The 15,250-nt window shown below is 37.3% G+C and overlaps 1 protein-coding gene across 1 annotated transcript in view; it reads left to right on the top strand.

Annotated features, from left to right (window-relative positions):
• Window positions 1-269: 269 nt before the first annotated feature.
• PTPRD (protein tyrosine phosphatase receptor type D) overlaps window positions 270-15,250 on the top strand; it is a 367,736-nt gene continuing 352,755 nt past the window's right edge. The window contains exon 1 of the mRNA XM_067316504.1: window positions 270-315. The gene's annotated coding sequence lies outside the window, so the exon portion shown is untranslated. The remainder of the gene's footprint in view (window positions 316-15,250) is intronic.

Here is a 15,250-nt window from a genome sequence, read left to right as displayed (position 1 = left end):
GGGGGCGCTGGAAGCAGCGGGCGGGCGCGGGGACCTGGCTCCTCTGGATGCTGGATTTTCGGACTCTCGCTGACTCGCTCCCGCTCCCAGCCGCCGGACTGTGAGCGACAGGCACCAGCACCGGGCGGCGGCGGCCGGGGGCTCTGCTCGTGGCGGCTGCTGCTGCTGCTGCGGGGCTCGGATTAAATTGGCCGCCCCGGAGACGAGCGGGAGCAGCGGGAGGAGGTGGCGGCGGCGGAGGGAAGCGGCGGCGGTGGCGGGCGGGCGGGCGGCGGCGGCGGCTGCTGCTGGGACCGGGGGAGCCAGCATGACCAGGTAACTGCCCCGCTCCTGACCCATTTTCCCCCTGCGCTGCTCCGCCCGGGCCGGCTTTTTCGGGGCGTTTGTGCGTGTGAGGAGGGCGCCGGGGACGGGCGGGTGCAGCCCTGCACACATGTGGCTCACCCCCCCACACACCTCTGCCCCCGGGGGCTCCCCGCCACAGTCCCCAGCCCTTTCTCCTCTCTGCGAGGCCCGTGCAGAGAATTAGGAGAGTTGTGTGGCGCGCGGACGGGGGATGGGGGCAGGATGAGGGTAAGTGATTGATCAGAGTCGACGTTTCCACTGAATTGCCACGGTGCCTGGCCGGGGGGGAGGGCGGGGGGGGAAAGAGGTTACGTGATTTGTGCATCGTAAAGAGGGACCGCTTGCTCCGGCGGCTGAACTGTTAATACTAATGGTGTTGATTTTGCTTATTTGAGCTGGTGGGGAGACGGGGAAGCGGCGGGGACCGGAGGCGGCGGGCGCCGTTGGAGGGGGCCGTTGGGCACCGCGGGACCGTTGGGCACCGCGCGCCGTTGCAGGGGGCCGTTGGGCACCGCGGGCCCGTTGGGCACCGCGCGCCGTTGCAGGGGGCCGTTGGGCACCGCGGGGCTGTTGGGCACCGCGCGCCGTTGCAGGGGGCCGTTGGGCACCGCGGGGCTGTTGGGCACCGCGCGCCGTTGGAGGGGGCCGTTGGGCACCGCGGGCTCCCGCCTCCGACGGCTTGCGGGAAGGGGCGCGGAGGCGCCCGGCGCTCCCCGGACCGGGCTTTTAATTCACTTGTTTGCTCTTTCTAAACCGCTGGAAAGAAAGCACGTCGCGAGGGTTGAAAACTCAGTTTTCTGCACGGCTATGAAGGGGGTCTCAAATTTGTTCAGCAAACTTACCAGCTCCCTCTGTAAGGTCTTGTGAACAGGCGCTTTTCACTCCTTTAACTAAGCTCTCCCTGTATTACAAATAAAATAGTTGTTTTCCTGAATTCTTCATTTTACATGTTTTTTGTCTCCTCCCTTATTCACAGACTTGTATTATTTTCTTCTTAAGCTATTACCACTTTCCCTTGTAAACGGCTTTTGAATATTTGCTCCTGCTTGCTACTTTTTGAGACTGTTGTCATGCATATTTTATTCTTTTGCCTGGCCTTTGTACAGTTATTGCCTCATAGAGGTATGTCAGTTTCTTTACAACACTTACCATATTTATTTTTTGACTTCTGACATACCTAAAAGGGTCAGTTTATTTACGCAGAGTAGTTAAGGTTTTCTATTTGTGTTACTTCACTGTCTGCCTGAGACAGTGCAATATTTCATATGAGACTGTAGATACTGATTTTCTTTGGCGTTTCCTATGTGCAAGAGATGAATATTTTTATTAACCCTACATCCTCTTAAACTTAGAATTCATATAGAAAGTTATGATGATCTTCTGAGCCTTTTGGTAATTGCTTCCAACCTACGTTTTGCTCAGACACAAACAACTTCTGTAGTATCAGGACTTTTATCATAAATTTTGATGCAGAGATGAGTAAATGAATGTGTACAATATTATTCATTTCCCTGGAGTGTGATAGTGGTTTATAACATTATAACGGTTAATACTTTTCCTTCTTGATATAGAAGTATAGTAAATGACATCATTTTCCTCCGGGTTGGGAGCAAACAAGGCTCTTACATTTCTTGATATTGAAGAGAGCAACTCTGAAGGAAAAAAAGATTCTCCGCTCCCCAAAATACAACCATATGCACTTGCATTCTACTTTAAATGACAATTTTTTGGTGGTTTCTTTAAATTCACTCTCATGAGGTCTGCTATTATCTCTTTTTTTATGTGCAAAATTGACAAACTGGTCAGTTTAATAAATTCAGCTGTCAAATTTTGCCCAGTCAAAATTACTAAAAGCTGTAAATGTACTGGCATGGGATTTTTGAGGAACTAAGTGGTGTAGCTTTTACAAACGAAGAAGGATTTAATGAGAGACTTTTTACAGGAGTAGCTTTCCAATTTTAGTTTTGTCACTTGTAAATATGGTGGAGTATATTTAGATTTCTCTCAATGCAGAAATGATGTATAGCTTTTCTATATCCATGCTAAGCACTGAGAGCTTTGCCTAAGTAGAACACTTCTACTCTAAGAAGGCACTAAGTAATTCATTATGGTTTGTGTGTGCTATGGCAAGCTGTCAGGAATAGTGTGTGGAAAGGAAAAACGTATCTTTGTATTTCTAGATTTCAGGAGTCATGACTTAGAATCTGCTTTTAGTCTCATTAGTCTTATTACTTTATAAATGAGTGCTAAAGAATAATACAAATCAAGCATTCTGTCATGACTGTTGCGTAACTCAAATACCAGTATTGCCAGTCAACTACATGGGAGATGTTAAATCTATGTTTGTTATGAAAAGGTTTGCAAACACAGATTTGGGGTCCTATGAAAAAATGAAATACTTAGTATTTTAAATCTAGTCAATGATGCAGCTTTCATTTTTAAGGTTGCCCTTCATTTCTACATTTGCATAATGCAGGGACCAAAGCTACACAAGCTAAAGAGTAGGGATCCCCCTTCATGTGCTGCTGTGTGTGCTAAGCCACTAGGGGCCTGTATAAACTGCTGTCATACAGCAAATACCAGTACAGAGCATATGCTAACTCTTTCACCAGAAAGACATTTTTTACACAGATGCCTAACATCAAAAGCACAGTTGCCATTAGTTTATTCATTACTGATAAATGAGGCTGCTACTATTCAGGAGATGCATACAATCTGCATATTATCTTTGGGATTTTTACCCTGCTTCATTCTCTCCCCCAGTCCTATATGACATCCAACATAGTTCTCCATTCCTCTGTGCTCTCCTGACTGCTGTGGTGGTTGGGAGAGGATGTCGACTTGGGAGGTGAAAATTTGGGGCAAAGTCGGATCTGAGTGTTTCTCTGCACTTCATATTTTCTGTAAGCTGAGAAAGTCAGATTTGTTGCCTATATGTATCTTCTATTAGATTAGTAATGGTACTGTTCAGTGCAAGTGTAGGGTTAAAAGATAAACTAAGCAGGATTACTCTAAGGCAGGAGCAGACATAGATTGATGGTGTATTTAAACTAGCTTTGTGTTATGTAAGTTTGGAAGTGTAGAGATTCGAAGGCTTTGACTGGAGTGTAGTCAGCATTTATGGAACCTGGACTGAAGATGCGCTATACATTTTTGAGTGTCAGTTTCACAAATTTAAAATCGACCAACCATGGCATTCTTGATAGACATTAAGCAATAAGGTCAAGTATACTTACGCTGTTCCATTGTTGATTTTCAGTTTTTCAAACTGACAAGGCAGACAATTTGTAAAAGAGCACAGCTGAAATATTTGCATATTGGATTTCCTTCAAAATGAACTTTCTGTACCAAGCTCTTCAAAAATTCTGATTTAAAAGGATTTTTAAGCTAGATCACTGTAAGGTCATACAATGAAAATGCATGTTTGCTATGGTATGTTAATTTTTTAATAGGATATATTTTAAAAAGCAGAGTTTTATATATCATGTAATATGAGCCAGTTACTGCGAGAGGCTTTTTGTCTCATAACTGACTACAATTGTGCAAATATTGATCAAGTATAATTTTCTGTGTGCGCTTGTGTAAAATAATGATGGCATGTAATGAAGTCCACTTTAAAGGCCTTCTGAAATCACAGACATCTGCTCAAAATAAAGTTTTACTGAGTGTTGATAAATCAAGGAGGTATGTCAGAAATGCACAAGATAGGCACTCCATCTGCACTTCAGGTATCATGAAGAGTAATACAGTACAGATCCGTGAACCATCATGTTCCACTCTTGTATAACATAATTTTTTTAACCTTCTGTGAGAAAGTGGTACGGATATTGACTGTTTAAATTCAGTGTCAAAGAGATACATAATACTGTCGGTATTTTAGCAGGGACCTACAATGTAATTCTATCTAAAAGCACTTGGCATAGAATGGTCAACATACAATATTTTTATGAAAACTCTGAATTTCGCATACTCTGTGAATTGTTTATATTACTTGTTTAATCCTTCTTTCCTTTGGAAAAGGCCTTAAATTAAGCTACTTAATGAATGTTCAGTGGCAACTTGACAGCCTGAAGCAAGAATCAGTGTTTAAAAATATTCCTTCATATGATTTATCAATGATTTACCAAGCAGGAGTAAGGAGGAAGAGCTATTTCTCCTGGTGATCTACTACACTGAAAGCCCCTGTACAACTTATCTGCTGAAGAAATCTGATGATATAGAAAAAGATTGCTCAAGAGTGCTTTGCCTGTAAATTCCATTCCAACAAGCTTCACTTCTTGTTTAAGCTGCTGTGCATTTGTAGAACCATATGTCTACTATTGCACAATTTTAGTTTGCAATGTCATAAGCTCAGATGGTTTTTGATTGGTGATTGATAATATTTATTAAAACATTGCATGTTCATATCTTCATATGAGAAATTGCTAAAATGCAAAGAAAATTGTTAAAAAATAATAAACATGTTTTGCTTGTAAATAATTAATTAAATTATTATTTAAATATGAAAGCATTGCTTTTTAAAAGGTTATTATTATTTGGCCAAGTTCTTCCAATTCTTTAGTAGACACAACTATTCACCTTAACTGTTCTGTTTATCAGCTTATTTTTAACTACATCATAGTAGGTATATATCTGTATCAGTTTGTACATTCCTGAGATCAAAAGACTTCTGCAGGCTTAAGTGTCTCATGCTTAAATGCTGTGACATCCTTCTTCATAGGCTTAGTAGCATAGTAACAAGAGAAAAAAGGGTGATGGATTTTGCAGTAGACTTCCAAAACAGGTAGAAATTTTGCAGAAATCAACTCTGTGTTTGTACCTGTGTCTTTCTGATATCTGCCAAAGATGCTAGGTGTTCTTTCAAATATAGGGAACATACAGAAATTTCCTTCTTGTTACCTGACTGAAAATGATAGAAGTTTAGACACTTTGATTTATTATATTGGAGGGCATGCCATAATATACTTACTGTGCTGTGCTTCTTCAAGGCAAAGAATAGTTAAGTTATTTGAGATTTCCAATAAGCTTCAAATTATTGGAAACGCTCCATTGGTGTACAAATTAATTTGTTGTTTGCAGACAATCAAAATGGATGTCCTAGTTAGTGCCAGCCGAATTGCTCACATTGTAGTCAAATAATGCATACGTTTTCCGCAAACAGTGTGTCAAACGCAGTATATGCAATAAAGCAAGCAGTGGTGTTGCTCTTTCATTTACAGTTTTTAATGCTCAGGAAATTAGAGATCTAAGTCAGAATTCAGTAAGTGATGTGTAAAATCTGGCTTTTCAGATGTCAGAATCAGGTAATTTTCATGATGGATATGATCGGTGCCAAACTGACTGAAATAAATGTGACAGCTCCCAAATTTGTAAAAAAGGTGTGCTTTCCATTTGCAAATATATCCAAACCCATTTTGATTTCAGTGCCTCAGTTTGGCTCATTCACTGTTTTTACCCAAAGCCTCAGTCTGTGGTCTAGCTTCTTGTTAGTTGGTGCACTGAGAGGAAATTCACAGACGTTCTGGTGACAATGTCATAGGCTTTAGAAAGTAACTGTTTGCTGAGTTTGAACTCAGTAATTCCTCTTGCTTTAGAATGGTGATTGAATTAAGAAATTAAGTGTTTTTTTGAACTGTCCATACGTTGTGTTCTTTTATAAAACTGTGCAAAAAAAGCTGAAATTTGTGTATGAGGAATTAAGAGATTGCCATTTCTGCTTTTTTTTAATTATTTTCTTTTTTGAGAGGGGTGAACTGTATAAATGTCTATATGTTTGGAATGAAGAAATGACAGTTGTGAATGCTTTGGTAAAAGTGAAGCATATTTTATTTATCAAGGTTGAGTAAAAATGCTTTTTACTTCTTTTTTTTTTTTTGAAAAATTCAGATAAAGTTCACAAAAGTATGTGGTCATATTCCATACTCTGAACCTTTCTTCTGTCTGCTTTATGCTATAAGAGAAGATTTATGAGACAGATGCGTGTCATGATTTTTAGCATATGTTAGAGACACAACTATTTTAGCGCTGTTCACCTGCATAATTAAACTCTGTGAATCGCTTTTTTCTTTTTTTTTTTTAAAGGAAAGAGTTCTCTCCCCCTCTAGAAATTACTGTCAGGCGGGAAGTCTTTTTTAAAAGGCAGTTTATAATTCTAGGACCAGATATTTCCTTCCTAGGTTTTCAGTGCTACAAACATCAAGTGTATTACTTCTTTATTTCTTAAACTATGCTTTTTTTAAATCTTCCTTACAAGTATACTGTATATTAATACTGCATGAATTTGACTATTTTGAATTAAGAAATTTTGAATTAAAGAAGAGGCATATTAAAAATCATCTCTTATCACTAGAATAGAACTTTGTCTGTCTATGTGTAAATAAAAGTTATTAATTTGGTGGGAAATACATGCAGTGAGACTCTTCTGAAACACTGACCAGAAAGTAGGACAGGAAGTTTTATTTATTTATTTATTTATGTTTGGGATGATGGTGTACCTTAGAAAGCTGCTTAACTGCTGCCTAGTGCAGCTGTCCTTCTCTGAAAGATTAGGTTTCAGGAGCAATGATGGATGTTGAATGCCTGTAGCCAGTTGTGGGGTTTTCTCTGAGGTCAACGGTACTGATGGAGGATAGGAATTTACAGCCTTCTGTCTCTATGCCAACTTAACCAGTAGCATTTCTCATGAAAAAATCAGATACACTCAGTGCTGAGCTAATATTGCAGTATAGTTCAGAAAACTATTCTTTTGAGTGAGAAAGAGTGAGTCTATTTGCAGATAATGAGGACAATTTTGGTCTTGAGAATTCTGTCTTTTGTTACAGAGAAACTCACTGAAATAGCTATAAAAAAGTAAATACAATATTGTGACTTTATTTAGATCTTCTTACATTCTATTTTCAAGTACATTAGCAAATTTGGGATTGCTGTGGGTGCATGTACATTGTTGACTTGTTAGTTCCATTGTTTCAAGTGTGCTTAAACAGTTTTTAATAGCTTATCCAGCATAAAAATACTCTCATTTTTCATCTACAAATAGTTGTTTTCCTAGAAAAAAAAATAATATGTTGGTGTTTTTCTGCAAATATAGCCAACAAGGAGTTGGTAGTCATCAGTGATGAAAGGGTAGACATGGCATTTAGCTTTCCCTTGTTCACTTCGGATATCGTGTGTGTTGCAGATAAAGAGATAGTTTGGATAGCTCTGACCTATGCTTTTAGAAGTGTTAGTTAAGATCAAACTTTAAGTTTTGGCTGTGAACTGTATACCTTCCCTGATCTGTTTAAGTTTGTTCCTAAGTTACAGGGATATAATTAATTTTTTAAAAATGAATATTGGTAATAAAGGGTGCACAACAAAACGCGTTTGTGTAGTCAGGCCTTCAAACTTTTTTTGAATTGGTACATTAATAGTATAGGTAGAGTTTCTAATCAAGCATACAAGAGCTGTTCTAATAGACCCAACAGCCAGTGGTTGGTGAAAAAGATTTCCTTTGACAGCGGCATTGTTGTGATCAGACCCTTAGTGCATTTATGCCTTTGCTTAAATGACAGCAGTTTTTACTTCAGGTAATCTTAGCAGTGGTTAAATTCAAATATAGAAAGAAGGCTTAATAAAACATCTGATGAATTGTTTTATAGTGTCTCATAAGGTGGGGAATCAGAAGCATTTTCATAAAGAGAAGTACATATCCAGCAGGAATTACCTTAGAACAGTTATGCATCACGGAAATATAATTTTGCCAAATGCCTATGTATTCTCCTTATTGGCAGTATGCCATCATCTTTGTTTGGAAAACTGTCATTTGTTAGATAATAAATATTCACTATTTACCAGTTTATTTTACTATAAATAACAGATGGATTCTCTGATTAGGATTTTCATTTTTTAAACTATTTTGTAAAGAATGGAATTTTTAAAGTTATTAAGTGCATCAGTGATCTATTTTTGATTAACAGAATTTTCCAAATAGCACAATCATGTTGCTAACCTTGTTTGACGATTTGGAAAATTATCTTGCTTGATGTGAGAAGCCTTGAATTATTCTATCATACATGGCATGTGAAAGTACAACATGAGTTTAAAGAAATATTTGTTCTAATTGATATTCATGATGTGAATACAGTTTTTCTGTTAAAGAGAAGTGGAAAATCGGTGTACACTTTTCTTGTCGCTACATCAAATCTGTAAAATTAACCCTTGTTTCTGATTTAACATTCTCAAAAGCTGCCTTAAATGGTCACATGAAGTTTCAGCGTACTGACTAGATGGAAATTGGAAATATGTCAAGGGCAGTAGATAATCATTGTACCTTCTAAAGGTAACAGGCAGTTACCTCTGTAGGAATCCTGATGTTCCCTGGGCTTAACTGTGTATGATTACAGTGATTCTGGAAAACACGGAGTGTTAAGGCTTTTGCATAGCAGTATTTCAGTTAGTTTAGGAATTGCTAGAAAGTTTTAGGCTAAATGGAATACGTATTGTATATATATAGAAAGGAAATGTTTATTCTCCAGCCTTGTGGACTGTATTTGATGGAACAGATACGTGCCATTCTAGGCAATGTAATCCGTAAAAGGACGCTTACTAGGACTGTATCCCTGACTGATTTATTCACAGGACTGATTTATTAATCTAGTGCACAAGGGTAATCTTATTCCAAAGGTATTATGAAAATGGACTGGACTTCTTAGGGATGAGAATTTCTCTCTCTCTGGGCAATTTAGTTTATAATCTCAGCCTGTCTTCCTGCTTTTTAGTGGGAACTACATAAACTTTGAAAGGTGCAGTGACCTTAAAGCTGTATTATTTCATCTTTGTGGGTTTCTGGAGTAGTCCAGGTTAGAGAGAGATTTTATTTTAAATAAATTTAAAGTGATTGTGAGTTATGTGGAAAGGATGAATGTGATGGGATCATTGCACTATAATAATGACTAAGATGCTAGAAATGTTTATGCTACAGTGAGTGCTTTAGTAGATATATGTGATTAATAATTCTTAAATTCTGTTACTGGTAGGCATGCTGCATTTTCCTCTTCTCATGGTCATTGTTCTAAGGAGGTAAGGAACTTGTTATTTTGATGCAAAATTTGTGCCTATCTGGGTTAAATCCATATTGTAGATGCCAGTCAAAAAAGTAAGTGGAGATGTTTTCAGCGCTGTACCTGTGGTCCCCATTACTCAGATAATGATGTTAGTATCTTTTTCATATTTTAGTGTGAACTCTGAGAGTGTTTGGGGTAGAAGGAAATCTGAATTCACCTACTTGGGAGAGTACAGAGTGGAGTTTTACATCCTCAGAAGTTTCATCATAAAACAAAACTGCCACAGGCTCAACACCAATTTGGCTATTGTCTGGGGATGTCTCTTCCCCTCCCCTTCTTCCTCGAACTTGTTCTCCATCCTGGTTTTGCACTGATGAGAACATTTCAGCCAGTGATTTTTCCTTTGTATGAAAGAGTTCGTAAATCAAGGAGAAACACTTGATGACTTGCCACCTTTGTGTGTTCCTGAAGAAATACTAATAGTTACTGAATTCCAAGTCTTCCATACTGTAAATCACTATCTTGAATGAGTCTTTTGGTGTCCCTCAAAGGTGACTCTGTAGCAGATTTTGCTGCTCATTGTTAGATCATATCTAATGTTGTTAACTCTCAAGAACTCTGAATATGGCTCCCTAGATTGTTCTTATTTAGTGTCACTTAAATTATGAATATTGGATGTCCTGTTTGTTATTTTCTAGAAATCCCCTCTGAAAGCTATCTTCATTAGGATCTCAGAGGCTACTTGCATCCTCGTTTCTTACATCTTTACTAAGTGTTGTGTGCTTGTCCTTTTTGCATGGATCCCTACCTTCTTTCACTAAGTACAGATATCTAGAAAGTAGTCTTTCAGTGTAATATTTCAAGTCAAGTAGTCTTTCAATTCTTTTCTGTTCATTAGGGTATTTCAGACACCGTGCAGGCTTTGTATACTTGCTGCCTTTGCTGAGGTAGCTGAATAACTCTGGGCTCTCTATTATTTCCGAAATTTCTGTATTCTCTTTTGTATCTTGGATAAGATGTAGCATTGTCTTTGGGTTGTCTGTGAAATCTTTGCTTTCCTGAACTATTTCCCATTTTGCACATCAGGATGCTCTCCACATTAAAAGAAGGAAAACAGTAAGGGAAACAGACCTACTTGACATAACAGTTTCTCCTGGCACATTGTGCCTGGGGATCTTCATCAGTGTAACAACACAATAATGTATCTGTCTGGTGCCATTTTGGTGTTTGTGTCTGTAGATGCAGAGAGAACAGATTTGAATTTACCTCTACCTTCCGGCTCACTTCTGTGCAGATACTACTGCCTTCCATTTAGATGTTTGTATTATTCAGATGAATCCAGTTTCTTAACTCTTGTCTATCAGAGGGAGTGAGATACATTGAGACATGATTCTGATTATTTTTTCTCACAGGTGGCCTACCTTATAAAGGAGTTGTGAGTTCATATTCCTATTAGAAACTTCTGGAGTGTAGGTTCCCAAGCTTTCAGGCTACCTTAAATGGCAGATTCTCCAATCAGAATCAGGACTGTATACTTTTTGAGAGAACACAAAATTGTTGAGTTTATTTGCTGAAACATTAAATTTAATTAATGGACTTCTTTTGTCAGACATTATCACATTTACTCTTAATATGCTGTATTACTTCCCTGTATTTAATCTGTTTGAGAATTTTAAGGCAGAAAGAACTGCGCTTTTTCACTAATGTGTTTATTATTCCATCTACTGAGTTTCTGAGTTATTCTGAGTTATTCATGGTTAACAATAACTTTTGCCTCTGCATATATGCATAAACAGCATTTCCCCCAGCTTTTGTATTTGTCAGTTTTCTCTCTGTTAATGTAGGACAGACAATTGCCCCTGCTGGAGGTATAGTTGTACCGCTACATTTTTGGCATTGACTGGCGCTGCACGGAATGAATAATTCAGATATGGTCTTCTGGCTGCATTCTAAGGATGAATTAAAACTGGTACCTGCTGAGAGGAGCTAGAGGAGTATTGTTTTCCTTTGGGAATGAAGTCATAGAAGTTGAGAATTTGCTTTGTTAAGAGCACAAGTAACCACACATCCTTGATGTAGATGTTGATTGTAAATTTAGTTGGCCTTTCCTAATGATTTAAAGATAAGGGTGAAGTTATTTAGCTTGTCTGTCTCTATGCAGAATCTGAAGTTTCTTTCAGAATTAGGCTTTTGACTATTTGGATATTGCTTTCAATACTTAAACATTTTCGGAGCACTGTTCTTACAAAAAATAAGAAATATGTATCACAGACCTACCTTTTTGCTTCAAAATGTGTGCAAAACATATCAGTGTTTTCCCTGAATTCTGTTTGCAAACAGCTCATATATTTGGTGGATTAACATTTTGCTTTATCAATTCTTTATTTCCTGATAAACTGTTTCCCCTTTCTGCCTTCAAAATAGCTATGAGGAAAAATATGCTCAAGTTTTTTTGCATCTATAATTTTAATGTATATTTTCCTATAATGTTGGTTCTTGTTTTTTGTTTTTGTTTTTTATTTTTTCATTTTCTTAACTGTGGGTAAATTGGGAGAAGGACAGGAGTTCCACCTGAAATATTTTTTTCCTTGCAAAGTTCCCTTCAAGAAACTAGAGCATTTCTTAGGAAATCTTGAGATTTCCTTTGGAGTACTGTGAAAACATCTTTAAATTCAGCAATTCTCTTTCAAATTTTGATCATAAAAACAATAATGCAATTTTTTGATACTCTGTAACCCAAATTATGGGTAAAGTTTATCCTTCAGAAGTCTTGTAGCTTCCTCGTAAATTTATTTAAAGTATAGATTTCCTGGCTATTTTACTAATTGTAAGCCATACCTACTTTTAACAGTTGAAGCTGTGGGGAGGCTTGACATGTGATCTGCAATCGCTAATCAAATACCTGATAATGGACTGAGCATCAGTGGAGAGAGCTGATGTTCAGCTGCCTAGATGACAATCAGAAATCAGTTCTTATTCTCAGACAGGTAGAATCTTAAATTTCAGGTGAAATTAATATTTAGTCAAACAAATTCTTCTTTTCATAGATGGCTTTACAGTCTGCTATTGGGTTTTTAGCTACAGGACTCATGGTATACAAATTATATTCTTTTGCATTATTAGTTAGTACTTGAACTACCAAAAACGGTTTTAGATCTACTTTTTTAGGCTGACTCAAAGGTATGAAGCAGTTGTACACTTGTGCATCTCAAATTCACTGTCGAGACAGATTACAGAGGTCTGCAGAGTGATAAAAACTAGTCCAGCTGTACCTTGAGAAAATCCACTTACTATTTGCCCCACTGTACATGAGGTTCACTTGTGGGAATGTTCTGTGGTTTTCAGTCTGGAATTTAGTGTCACTGTGTCATGACAATATGAATAATATAGAAAAGAAAGTCTGATTCTAAAACAATATAATTTTCATTTTTTACCTGCTCGTTATCCTTCACTAATTATCTGTAGATTTAGTGGTAATTTTTTAAAAAGTTCTTTATAGACATAGAACCAAAAATAACTATAGATGCTAAGAGTCGTGCAACCAGATCCCCTGAAATGACTTTAAAAATACTGGACCTTCATGGCTGTTATTAGTGTTAAACACACAAAATCAGAAAGGAATGTTAAACAGCTTTTGTAAGCATTAGAAAAATAATTTTTTGTTGTAGATTAATGAAGGACTGTTTTTAAATGAGCTTCATTACTGAAGGAAAGTCCTTGTGTGCAAGCACTCCTTGGTAATAAGAACTGTGTGCTATGTTTGGCTCATTTTTTCATGCAAATACACCCTCAGTACTGAATGGATCCAGTTACAGATCAGGTTATCAGGAGCTGGTTCTTTGTCCTGTCATTGTATATAGTAAAAGTGTATAGTGAAAATATGTTTGAAAACATAAGCAAGAACAGAAAGGGTAAAGTAAAAATCCTTCTTTTGGTCTGAGTTCAGCAGAAAAGTTAGGTTCATGCTTACCTATAAACATACAGGTAACTTTACCATGGGGGTATCATAATTGAACTCCATAGGACTATATGTGGGTTTAAAAGAAAGCATGTGCTGTGTTTGGAAACAAGCATGTGTTTAAGTGATTTTTGAATTTGGACACTTAACTGTGTGGAGAGGAAAGAAGTAAAAAGAAACAAATTTCTGCTTTACTCATTGTTTTTCCCTTTCATTCAGGATATTCAAATGAATATTACTACACAGCTGACTTAAGAAATGGAATAGTTTACTACTTTGCTTGGTTTATAGAAAGAATGGGAGAAATATATTACCACTACTTTATGCTATTATTTACTTTTCTTTTCAGTTTGTATCTAGAGCAAGCCAACACAAGCATCTCCAAAGTACTGAAATGTGAAATAGGTTGTATTTCCGTTTGTGTGCCTCGTAGAACACTTATGTTTGACTGCAGGAAAAATAATAATAAATAAAATGACTATAACAAGACAGAATCTGTTCTATGAGTATAATCATGTAAATTCTTGAACATACTTTCTTTTAAACTTACGTGATACAGCAGCACTGTTATAGGTGTCAGAATGAGTTTCTAACTGTAAGGTAACCACAGCACATGGCTGAAATGCTAGGCCCACTAAAGTATAGAGATTCTTCTCTTTGACTCACACTGGCTAATATTCCAGTGAAGATCTCTTTCCGTTTCCATCCAAACATCAGTTCAGAATTTGTGCAAAGACTCAGAGGATTCAAGTCTGCTCTGATCCTTTTTTTGTCTCGTATTTCATTCTTGTATCTATTCATTATTGAGATGAGTAAAACAAAATACAAGACTAGGTTGTTAAAGGTGAAGTTCTCGAAGACTAATGAGGGGAAACTGAAAGAAGGTAATCTCTTTACTAGTAGGGAATTTTCTTGTGGAGGAATTGCAGGACAGAAATTGTACATGCTGTATAGAGGGTGTTACATAAAGAATCGGTTCCTAATGTAGTAACTGGGGAAACAGCAGAAATAAATTATATATTGCAAGAGAAATTTTTTTTTTTATAGGTCCTATGCTGTTTTATGTTGTGTTACCGTTTTCTAGGTGTTCCAGAATTCTTCAGTTGTGCCTTGTGGGTATTCAGAATTATCTGCTGAATTATGTTGAACCTGCTGAACTGGAAATGAATAAATTATTCAAATAAAATATTTCTGCAACTTCTGTTTGCCCTTCAAACATTACTTTACAAACATTGAAAAAAGTGGGCCAGACTGATGCTTGGTGTAAATCTGTGAAATGAAACCTGCAAATTAATTGATGTTTATATTATGATCTATAAGTAACATGCTTTCAAGGGTTTTGTGTTTGTTGTTATTATATATCAGTGCCATACTCTTTTCTTTTAAAGAAAAAGGCTTTCCTTCCTTAGTTCTTTCATTTTAGTGTTACTTTCTCTTAGAGATTCCAGCTTTCTTCCTCAAAAAGCTTTTATTCTTCTTATGATGATGATCTTCTATGTTTTCTATTTTTTTTAAGCTGAGTAGCTTTTGTACATTTTTATTCAGGTAGATGTACTGATGACCAAAAGACTTTGGAAGTTATATCTGTTCTTGTAAGATGTAAGAGTATGAAGGTTTGGAATTTTTTTAGGTAGTTTTAAGAGTCATTTTAAATCTGTGATTTTAACAGCTGGTTTTGCTGAGATGGAAAGACACAAATATAGCATACGTTTACTTTGCTTTTACAGTAGAATTTGATATGAGACATGAATTAATTGGAGGTAAAGCCTTCTAATCTTCTGTGTGCCCATTTACTTCAAGACATTCTTCCATCTTTTACATAGTTCTGCAAAATTCATGCTCAGGAATTTATCAATAGAGGAATGAAGATATTCTAAAACAAAGCAAGCAGATAACTTCCTATACA

This window comes from Apteryx mantelli, chromosome Z, assembly GCF_036417845.1.
Source record: "Apteryx mantelli isolate bAptMan1 chromosome Z, bAptMan1.hap1, whole genome shotgun sequence".
Classification (NCBI taxonomy): domain Eukaryota; kingdom Metazoa; phylum Chordata; class Aves; order Apterygiformes; family Apterygidae; genus Apteryx; species Apteryx mantelli.
This window is presented reverse-complemented; position numbering and strand designations above follow the sequence as displayed.